We start from the raw sequence: 12,085 nt of genomic DNA, 5'->3' as shown, positions 1-12,085 counted from the left end.
CAACAACGCCTAAAATACAGGGAGAAAAAATATACCTATATTAGTAGTAAGATTACATCTGTGGAGTCACTCACTTCTCAATAATGTAGCCACTGAAATACTTATGGACATACTGAACTCTCATTTTTACAGATCTTATTACCCTTTAAACATAATATCCAAGCCTTACATTGCAAAGAGAAGTTTTATCAGTTTTCCATTTAATTCTACACTGTGCTATTAACTCAGAATACAGTGATATCAGTGGCATTTTATGGTAAATTAATAGGTATAGATAAAATCTTCTATAAATATTCATTACATCTCATTATTGCAAAATAATGAGCAAGAATCTGAAATTAAGGTTAGTCTAATTTGAAGATGTGTATCACTCTTCCTACATATGCAACATAAGAAATAAATTATTTTCTGAAGCAAAGTTCTAGTTTACTCCAAGGGTGGCCCAGAGAGATTGACAGTAAGTGGGATAATCTGATTGACTGGGAAGCAAAGACAGAATGGCTGCTTGGTTTTAGGTATGATAAACAGCATCCATAACACTCATTTTTAGTAGCTGGATCTTTTCTTACATTCCTGTGTCTTATACTCAAAATATTCTACTGTGGTATCACAGCTGAATCCCTGCCCTTTACAGCAGTGGCTCAGAGGGCATGGCTGAGGTCATGGCTGATATTGTTCCCATTAGTTAGCTTTGAGAGAGTCATTTAGCTCAGTTCTGGGCCAACTCTGTTAACTTTTATCAGAGGAGGCCACAAGTCACCAGGTAGTTGAAAGTACCCAGATTTCCCCATCTTGCCTGGGGGATGCAGCATCTTGTGTCTCATGTAGGCAGCCTCCACCTTCATCTCTACATCTGCTGTGACACTGACTTGTTCCAATACTGAGAATAATTTGGAGATGATCAGAATTCAAAATGAATGTTGGTGGTCTGCAAAGACAAAATTGACTCATAGTGGTATCATTGCAGGACTACCCAATGTTGAGAGGCCTAGAGAGGTAAAACAAAAATGTGGATGCCAATGTCTGCACATGTGCTTAAGAGAGGGCTGTGCTTAGAGCAGATGGATCCAGACTCCTCTCAGAGGTGCTCATTGACAGAAGAATGGGCAATGGACATAAACTGCAGCAAAATAAATCAAAACTAAATATTGGGAAACAAAACCTTTCAGGACAATTGAGTCAAATACTGAAACAAGTTACCAAGAGAAATTGTGGAACAGAATCATAGAATCAATCACAGAATCATGGAATCATAGAATGATAGAATCATGAAATCATAGTATTGGTAAGGTTGGAAAAGACCTCCAAGATCCCCCAGTCCAACCTTTGATCAAACACCACCTTGACAACTAAACCAGCACACTAAGTGTCACACTGAGTAGGTTTTTTGGACCACATCTGAGTATGGTGATAGCACCACTTCCCTGGGCAGCTCTCTCCATGGGCTGACAACCCTTTCAGAGGAGAAATTCTTCCTGATGTCCAACCTGAACCTCACCTGGCACAGACTGAGGCTCTGTCCTGTCAGTGGTTGTCTGGGAGAAGAGGCCAACACTCACCTGACCACAGCCTCCTTTCAGGCAGGTGTAGAGAGTGATAAGGTCTCCCCAGAGCTTCCTTTTCTCCAGGCTACAGCTCCCTCAGTGCTCCTCATAGGACTTACTCTCTAGACCTTTCACCAGCTCTGTTGCCCTTCTCTGGACACACTCTAACTCCTCAACATCTTCTGTGTAATGAAGAGCCCAAATCTGGACACAGGACTCGAGTGCCGAGTACAGGGAGACAATCACTGCCCTGGTCCTGCTGGCCACATTATTGCTGATACAGGCCAGGATGCCATTGGCCTTCTTGGCCACCTGAGCACACACTGGCTCATGTTCAGCTGCTGTCAACCAGCACTGCCAGGTCCTTTTCCACAGGGCAGCTTTCCAGCCACTCTGCCCCCAGCCTGCAGCACTGCCTGGGGTTGTTGTGATCCAAGGGCAGGACCCAGTACTTGACCATGTTGAACCTCATACAATTAGTCTCAGCCCATTGATCCAGCCTGTCTAGATCCCTCTGCAGAGACTTCCTACTCTCAAGGAGATCAACAGTTCCACCCAAATCTCTGTTGTCAAAGATATTAAAAAACTCAGGTGGAAAAATCCTCAAAAATATGACTAAAAGTATCCCAGTTTGGAGCAGGATGTGGAACCAGATGTGTTCTAGAAATCTTTTCCAACCTAAAATATTCCATGATGTTGTGACAGCTCGTTGGGTATGGAGAGGAGAGACTTTTAATTTATGTAGAAATGCTGCACACACTAGGCCAGTCTGAAGAAAAGAATATTGCACCTTTTTTGGAATAAAATCATAGTGCAGATTCCACCTCAATGGACCCTCAATAGCAGTTGCACCATGCTTTTTAAATGCAAGGCTACTGAAGGACCATACGACCAGGCTAAAGAATGTCCAGTATTTCACAGTATTATCACTGAAATTAATACTTGTGCATTCTGCTTCTGAAATAGAGTGCTTCAGTTTCAGAAAACAGCATTTAGTCTCACCATACTCAAGGTGCATTTGGGAACCTCTGGAAGATGTTTTCCTACTCAGGAAAACAAAGCTGTTTTCCCACTTCAGGACTTGCCATGGACTAGCTCTTTTCTGTTTAACTGGTTTTGCCTTCTCTTCCTGATTCTGTCATCCATCTGGTTGTGGCTTTCTCCACCTCCTCATTCCACTGACTGCTTCTGTGTGGACACATCAGTTTTCTGTAACTTCTGCAATCTGAGGAGGAAAAATCCACTTTTCTCCATTCTGTAGACCCCCCACATACATTACTTTCAAAGCTCAGACAGAAATATTTCTCTTGCCAGCTTGCTTAATACTATCTTTATTTCTTCACTCTTTCCATTTTGAGTTTATATTATTATTTAAGTCCAAAGTGCTCTCCCAATTCATATCTAGAAATATAAATTAAATTACCTTTCTTTCACGTCATTAAAATAAATTTACAGTATTGCAAAGACTCCTACACTTGATAAAATTATTATAAACACTTTCACTCATTTATCTGAAATGTAAATATGTAAATACAGTTTGACTCACACTTTAGGAATGTGTTTTACCTTTGCCATGCTGTCAGAAAGATGAGGGGTTTAAAAAATGAGATTCATATGAAAGTGTCCACTTAAACCCTGGAAACCAGATTCTGTGACCTCTGTTGGTAGGATTTTTGCCTGACTGATGAAAGAAAAAAGACTAAAATATTTTGCTCATATTAATATCAGCACAAGAGGTGCATTCATACCATCCTCTATTGTCAGTGGATGCACAGTCAAACCTTGTTAGATGGTACCAATCCTCCCTTCACATGGGCGATACAAATCATTCTTTCTCATGAGAAAAAAGTCTTCTGTGCTCTTTCAAAAAGAAAAGTCTAATACATTTTGGAGGACTTTCTTCCCATTTTATGGATGCTGCTGGTCAAGAAAGAAATATAACTTGGGACACAGAACAGTTTGAGTGTGTAAACTTGTGGTGCCATACAATATGTCTTAATATTGCAGGTTTAGTACTAACTGTGCCTCAGTAATTTAATAATTCTGTGGGAAGACTGCTGGGTTATAGAGGATATTTGTCTTGTGATTTCTTTGTGGCAAATCAGGAATTACAGCAGTGCTCAAAGGAATAGAAATCTTAGATACTCATGACCTTCACTGAAACCCCTTTCGTCACTTGTCAGTTCTTTAAGGGGCAATTTAATTGTAGCTCTTTGGCGGTGACAAGGTAAGTGCTGGCATTTTGGCACTGTCATTCATTAACCTCATGCAATGTCAGCAGCACTGCCTCAGACATGTCACTATTTCCCTAGTGATGGCAAGCTGACTTTTAGGACATATGTTATTTCAGAGATGCCTACTAGACAAGTCTGCATGCTTCACATTCTTTTGTATGGCATCATTTGTGTATTGTTTATGCAGTTAAATAGCTTCAAGACTAAACCCAACTTGTTTCAATCCAGGAAAATAAAATCTACCATGTGCCATGAACAGAAAACTACCTAAATTATTTATATTGCCCAGAAATTAAAAAAAAACCAAAAAAACACCCCAAAAAAAAAATTGGAAAAAAATGAAACAACTGAAAAAAAAAAAACCCTTGAGCATAACCCACAAGGAAAAAAGAAATTATTATCATGATACCTGAAGGTTAAATAATACTCTTTCACATGTAAATTTCTTAGAGCAGAATAAAAAAAATAAAATGCCAGGTTGCAAGATGCGTAATGTACATTATAAATATTATTATTTATTTTATGTTTCATATTTCTTAATGTTTATGAGAAACCAAGCTACTAATATTAAATAGGCTGAGAATTAATGTTGAGAATTATTTGCTGATAAAAACATTTGCCAATGCCTAGAAAAATGATGTATGTTTTCTTGCACCTTTCTTGTGCTCCTTTATCTGGTCCTCAGAGTCACTGGTGTTTCTATGCAATTCCATCATGTAAATTGATAGATATTACTATTATATAGTTATCATTATATAACATGCATTATTATATTTGATTATTACATGTTTAATTTATTATTAATAATAACAATAATCATAAAGAGCTTGATTTTCACTTTGCAAATTCACAGAAAGAGAACTAAGAATCTCTCAAAAATGAGGTAGTTGTTATGCTAAATCATGGATGACTCAAGATGTAAACTCTTGAATTTAGATTTGAAACCCTAGAAATTTAAATAATTTGGGTCTATATATTCTTTCACTTTTTAAAAAAATCTGAATCCAAGTTGAAGCTAGATCTCAAAGTGTTCCTGTGTTTCCACCTTATGTAAAAACCCAGTCTGATTAGTCTAAAGCTTGAACCAGCTCAACCAGCATCCGATTATGTCCACTTCCTGAAGCCAGAGAGGTGAGAAATCAATATCAGAGCTCATTGCTTTGTTAAAAAGAGTTTAAAAATATTCTTTTCTTCAACACAAATTAAAGGCTTTACTACTGTCACCAATAAAAATCTCCCCAAACAAAAGATAACAAAGAGCAACCTAGTAATAAAAAAATGATGGAGTTAAATTTACTAGGAATATTTAAGGAGACAGTTGAAAGAATTTCTACTAAAAACAGCATGCAAATTTTTACAAGTATTGATCATCGCCAATGGGATTTTTATTAAAAAAAAATTATTTAAATCAACAGTTTTCCAGAGAAAAAAATAAATATTTTAATGACTTATTCCCATCAGCTCTACTACTGACTTTAATAGAAGCATGTAGGTGAAAGCAAGGGCATTGCTAAGAGTGTATGAGAGTGGTGTGTAAGTGGAATGACTGAAACTTCAGGCAAGTAAAGTGATAAATGAGTTGCAATACAGTGCTGAGAGCCAAACCAGGCATTCCATGCACTGTTACAGTGCACCTGTAAAGAAACACTAATCACTTTCAAACACTCTACTGGATGCCATGGTACATATTATATCAACAGTGTTTTGCATGTAAAATTCTGCCCATGCGAAAGAAATGTTAAATGCAGAATGGCATCAGTAGGAAAGCAGCAATGACTGTAGCAGGGACTTTTCCAGCCAAAGAAGTGGTGCTCTAGGTGTAAAGCAAAAACTGAAAAGAGAGCAACACAACCAATTAGAGAGCTGGGATTCTGTCCTGTGAAAGCAATTCCATAGTGATCCAGCAGGCAGTATGAGTCCTGCTTTCCCAGGGCAGCACTGCATCACCAAGCTGCAGCTCAGCCCCATGCTGAGAGCGGCACTTTGCCAGGAGGGCCTGCTGCACATTCACGCCAGTCACACTAATTGATCCAGTAGTCTTTGCTGGAGCAGTTCAAGAGAATTTAGATTCTCCCTGGATTTTGCTCTCCCTTCCCCCAGGGCTGGCAATACAGATGAGTGATTTCCTTTTGTCATACATAAAGATTTAGAGACACAACATTAATTGCTCTCCTGACAATTTCCAATGCGATGAACAAAAATTGAAGCAAAGCAAAAGCAAGTGCAGGAATGATTGGATTGAAGGATTATGATGGATCTCTGAGCTTTGTGTCCCCTCTTCTCAGTTGTCCTGACACCTTTCAGGAGCTAAACTACTGCTTACATATTTAGTAGAGCATTACATAATTACAGCATTTTCTACTCATAAATTAAAGGCATTTCTTTCAATGCACAAATAACTGAAAACAAATTCTCAGTGGAAGCAGTAAGTTACAAGTGTAAGAAATTGATAGGTAAAGCTGATCCTACACTCTCTTCTAAGTCGCATTCTGCTCTACCTTACGTTTATATTGGTCCTCACTTCCATGCTATCCCACTTAAAGGGCTTCTCAGATGATCAGTCCTCAGGTAACAAAGCACCAGGTGGCTTTTATCAAGTCCTTTCCTCCCTTGAATGGCAAAAATGTGATACCACTGGCCCTGGAGAGCCAAGCAGGTCAATGGGAGGGCAGAACTGACTCATTATCTTTACTTTACACACATTTAACCAAAAAGGTAAGAAAGTCTAAATGAGATGGTGTTAATCCTGGGAAAGCTGGCAGGGTAGGAAACCCCTGCCAGACAGAAAGCCTTGTTTCATCAGCTCCTCCCAATCAGCCATATCAATCTTGCTTTGCTTCTTTCCCGGGAAGATCTTGAAAAATTTAGCAAACATTAATTGGTTATCTAGGTGTGCCTTCAACAAAATAGAAATCTGTACTAACTCTAGGAAAAGCAGAAACAGGAAGTAGATTTCAGTTTTTTACCCTTCATTTCATCAGAATTAAGTGCTTGACTAGTCAGGGGAAGTGGCAAAATTTCCTTCCAGATTCCAGTGTGTGATTGCTCATATTGAGGTTGCCTAAAGATAGGAGTCTCTATCCATTTGACATCTCTAGAGTATCTCTGAGGGAGAGCTGACAGATGTGACACAAGACCTGCATAAGTCTCATGTCTCTTGGAGCAGCTCATGAACTCTCAAAATGTACCAGACAGTTTAACATAGGTGAGTAACCCAGATCCTTAAAGTTATCTGTTCATAACATGGTTTTCTATACGAGCTACAAGTAAATGTAGATAGGGGAAATATAGTCAATATAATCAATGGAGAGGAAAGGGGAATTCAACTTACCCTATAGCACTGCTCCACCTGAATTGCTCTCCAGGCTTCAGTGACTGCAGTGATCAGATCTTTATGGAGAGCTCTGAAAACATTCAAAACAATTCTTAGGCTTCTAATAAATATTCAGACACTTTCCCTTGAAAAAGCTTATAATTTCATCCTAAGCCTCATTTTTCACCGACTGTAAGTAAACTGATTTTTTGGGTATATCATAAATATATAAAATATAACAAAAGACAGTGTTTTCTTTTTACAGAAAGTAACAAAATGCATTACTTTTGATTTTGGTTGTGAGTTTACCTCTCAGTGGAACCAGCCAGTTACCGTCATTGATGTATTTGAGGTGTTGAAGAAGAGGGTAATATTTAGATTGCTAGCATCTAATTTTGATAAGACTCTCTTGCACTGGACTAGGAGAATCAGTAATTCCAATTTTTTGCTGAAAAATAAAAAGTTGAGCATGGAAAATCCACAAAGGCTGAACAAAAGAATAATCACAGATATAATTTTGAGAGAGCTCAAAGTGCAGGTCAGAAAGCTTTAAATGGGAGACAGGAAGCTTAATGTATATTTTCATAGCAAAATAATCTCTTGTAAATGCAGGACCAGCCAAAATCATAATAAAGTAATCTTCAACAAAGGGAGGGAGTGAAAGACATGATTCAATGGAAAGAAAAACATTTATAGAAAAGAGGAGTCAGAGAATCATGAAAGGATGCTGTCTTTGGCCAAAACTCCTGGAGTGCTGGGAGGAAACTGTGATAAAGAAATGTCTGTAAGTGTGCTCATTGTTTTCTACAGATCTGTGAATTTCTCATGCTAAAAAGGAACAAGGATGTCTAGAAATATATGCATTTGTCTGCATGTTGTCTTAGCCCAGTTAGGTTTTCCATTTAGCAGTAAAATGGAATATCTAGAGATATGTCTGTGTGCCTTGTTCTCTGCCTCCAAAGCCAGATGGAATTCCCAGCTCAGTTCACTCAGTTAAACACTTCTCAGACCCAAAGCAGTCACTGTCCTGCTCTGTTCCCAGGCAGCCCGAGGTGGCTGTGGCCAGAGCCATGGTGCCAAGCCCAGCCCTGCTTCATTTATGCCACCTACATGCCTAAGTGACCAGGACAGTCCTGGGAGGCGGCTTCAGTAACCAGAAAAAGTTAAACCATGGGTGCGGGTGGACAAAGCAAAGGATGGTTTTGGTCCTGATTTACAAAATGTGTGGAGACCCTATATTTGTGAATATTTTCAGACACCATAATATTTTCATTAATTTAGTGGCACTGTAGTCCTCAGTAGTTTACCTGCAGTGAGATTATCAATGCAGATTATCCAGGTCATAGGGTGACCACCAAGTTCCAAAGCATTTCTGCTTAAAGCACAGCACCACATAAGCAAAAGTGTACTGGCTGGAAAGCTGTACTGCTCTCTTGTCCCGAAAACAAGACAGGATGAAACCTACCTGATTCAAGCTACTTTCACACAAATTTCTTTTTTCGCAGAATAAGGTGCAGTCAAACACAGCACAGTACCATTGCTGACTTATGCTGATTGGAGTTTTTCTGCTGCTTTTTAAAAAAACCCCCTAAAACTAAAACAAACATTTATTATATTTTCTTTATTTCAGATATTCTGTTCAGGGATTGATTACACATAGCTTTATATCAAATGAAGATTTAAAGTAACATATGTATCACTGCAGGCAATATCCAGATCCAAGAGGTAGAGAAACACTTCTCTGTTCCAGCAGGTAGATAAAATCATTGTGCTGCTAACTTCTTGGCACAAAAGGTCAGGTCTTTGCAGTAATCAGTAGACCTCGAGTAGCCTCGAACCGTTCTACGTAATTCTTCAAGGCATAGCCAAAGAGCATAATACATAAGATTTTTTTTTTCCACACCAGTATATATAATTTTTTTTAGTTAATAGGTGTGAGCATGTTACCTGTCCACAAAACCACAGAACACTTAACTCCTCAAAAGCAACAGGAACCACAGGTATCAGCCTACTTTTTATCACTGTTTATCTCTGTGCCAGATGTAGTTGACGATTGTGTGGGTAATCCTGTCATTGCTCAATTGGCTGGCAGTTTCTTCCTGGCCTTCTGTGAGGAGAGTGTCTCATTTTTGGAGACGGATGCAGGGAGTGTTCTAAAAAAAGGCTGTGTACAGTTACATATGACAGTGAGAGGGAGAAGGCAGTGGGGAAATCAGCAGTGGCGAAATGAACTTTTGTAATATCACCCAAAGATAGAATTTAGGAGTTCAAACCATCAAGTTTCTACAACAGTGAAACAAACCCTGGGTGTTTACCAACCATGAAATAATTCAGCTATGCCAGTTGTCTTTGGTAACATCAACCCTGTGAGCAAATGAAGAATCAGAGGCAGGAATAGATTTAAATACTTTAATAAAATTTCTAACACTGCAGTAGGAACATATAGTTCTTTTATATTTTCTTCAATGTTTTTGGTTCATTTTCTTCTTTTGTATTCATTGTCTTAGAATAAAAAAGAGCTTGATACTTTTCAGTTAGAGAAAAATGTGTTATCATTTACTTTTCTTTTATACGTTCCATGTGTACATGGAATAATATATTTATAAAACAAAGCAAATAGATCTTTTAAAAATAATCTGTCATCCTGTAATATTCCTGATAGTGTTTTGATTCAAACTCAACTCATCCTAATCGCTCTCATTATTCACTGTTGAAGTATTTAATGCCAGAGTTGCAGGCCAACTGGCATGAAGAGTGCAGGGAAAGTATTATTTTCCTACAATATAAAGTTGGAGGTCTCACTTTCATTATTCTCTTTCTCACCCAAGATAAATCCTGAGCTCTGCCACAGTGGCCCACGTTGATTAAAATGCAAAAAAGATATAAAAAAACACCCAGCAAATGAAAGGTTTCTAGCAAGGTCTATTAAGAAAATCAAGGTAATACTTTTATACTTTCTAGCCTTTTGAAATCTTTGCAGTACCTTCTCTTTTGTAAACAAAGATGGCTTTTAGGGAAACAGAGTTCCTGGAATTTTGGTTCCATTGAGATAAATGGTGAAATTCTAAATAGATTTGCCATGGGCACTGCTTCTTGCTTATTGCCTTTTCTATCAAACTTTCTAAATTACCTTTTTGTTAAACAAGATGACTGCCTTCCACAGAAACAGTTTTCTCAAGTCCCCCAGTGAAAGCAGTGCTCCTTTACAGAGAGTAAATATATATGCATACTTGGAAGCTTCCCACCAATATTAGATAAAAATCTGCTCTTGATTAAATAAATAAATAAATAACATCTGCTGAGATCTTAGAACAGGCATGACAAACTGCAAACTGAAACACTTATATGTACTTGATGACTTGGATCAAGCACATCAAGCATTACTCTATCAGTAGTTCTGAAAATAAGGGTCAAATTCAGCCAAGTGAGGATCACAACCAGAAGTGGGAATTATCAGCAGAAGCCTGGAAACTGCTGCTACATATGTTAAGTCTGGCTTGTATTTTAAAGGTGGTTTTACACACTAACCACTGTAGATTTCCTTCTCCAGACTCTAGCTTTTTGCTTTAGAACTCTTTTCCTCCAGATCTTTAGTTATAGGCTTTTTACTTACAGGCAAGGCTTGTCTCCATATATGTGGAATGCAATTTAACCTCTTCTCTGATTCACCCAGTTCCCTCCTCCCCAGGTAACTGAAATGTAAAAGCCTCCCCCTCTGCCCTCCATCCAACACTAATTATCAAATTTCTCCTCTTTGTTACAATAAAAAAGTTATAATAGTCTTAACTTTTCTTGAAATATGTAATTGTTTCTAAGAGTTTTTGCATGTGAGAGGAGAACTCTTTTTTTTTTTTCTTTTGTTCCCAGTGAATTAGAACATACAGATGAGCAGTACTGACATATCTGTCTGGATTTATCAAGTTACAGTTACTGGTACAAGTCTTCTGTTGTCTACAGGACACCAACATATGCTATAATTATTGTTCCATCACTGCCCTCAAGAGTGAACATCTGCTCCTACCCTATCATCACAGTTTTAATCTTCTTGTAGCTCCTGTTTCCTTGAAGGGCAATCCAAACGAGACAGACCCTGTCTTTTACTTTTCTCCATTTTTTTAATAGCTTCCAGGCTTTCACCAGAGTGAAGTGAATACCTTGAGCTCCCACCAGTATTCATTTAAATTAAAAACTGAATCCCCTGTAGCTGTGCTTGTGCCTGTAAGCAGATGGAGTGAGGTGGGAATCCAACTTTCTCACAGGCACAAACACAGTAACAGCAAATTGAATTTTCTATTCAGGTGGGGGGGTGCCACAGTTCTCAGAGAGCAGCCACAGCCTCCCTTCAAACTGCCTTGAGTAGGGAGCCACAGGTTTTGCATCAATACTAAGTGGTCTCCCATCAGTGCACAGACATCCTACTCTTTTGCAGCCTTTCCCAGCTGTGATGGAGGGTCCCCATTTGCCCATTACACCCCTACTCACCTCTGTGGTTTATACACGTGGAAAATTTTTTGCATGTGCCTTTTGGCCAGGATAAATTTTACCCTTGGAAAGCAACAAAGGCAGGAGCAAAAATAAAGTATTCGCATGGCATGTCTCACTTCAGTGGCTAAGATTACTCACATGTACATGAAATTATGTTTTTCCATTGGTTTATGGTTAGACTCAATGATCATAAAGATCTTTTCCAACCTAAACAGTTCCATGATTCTATTGCCAATAAACTTCCGTGGTGACAATGCATAACCAAATATGCATGCTCACCTTGGCAGAGCTAAGGAGCCTTTGCCCTTCCAGCATTTATCCCCACCCAATGAACACAGTAAATACTGCACTCATGACACACAAAACCCAAAGTCTCTAATAGAATGAGTTTCAACTTCAAGCAATCTAAAACTGACTGGAGTCAGAGTCAAAAGGTTAAATGTGAAAACTGTACTACCATCCAACCCTTAAATTTGACAAAAGCATTCTATTTCTTTGAAGAAACCATA

The 12,085-nt window shown here is 38.5% G+C and overlaps 1 long non-coding RNA gene across 1 annotated transcript; it reads right to left on the bottom strand.

Moving 5' to 3' along the window:
- Window positions 1-2,629: 2,629 nt before the first annotated feature.
- LOC146440250 (uncharacterized) lies at window positions 2,630-8,647 on the bottom strand. The gene is made up of 4 exons (XR_014851384.1): window positions 8,557-8,647; window positions 7,110-7,182; window positions 3,111-3,221; window positions 2,630-2,769 (listed from the first exon to the last, which is right to left on the bottom strand). It is a non-coding gene; the product is annotated as an uncharacterized LOC146440250 (long non-coding RNA).
- Between the last annotated feature and the right edge of the window lie 3,438 nt (window positions 8,648-12,085).

This window comes from Lichenostomus cassidix, chromosome 3 (genome assembly GCF_008360975.1).
Source record: "Lichenostomus cassidix isolate B80296 chromosome 3, HeHo_3.0, whole genome shotgun sequence".
Classification (NCBI taxonomy): domain Eukaryota; kingdom Metazoa; phylum Chordata; class Aves; order Passeriformes; family Meliphagidae; genus Lichenostomus; species Lichenostomus cassidix.
The sequence above is the reverse complement of the archived record's forward strand: the minus strand, read 5'-3'. Positions and strand labels throughout refer to the sequence as shown.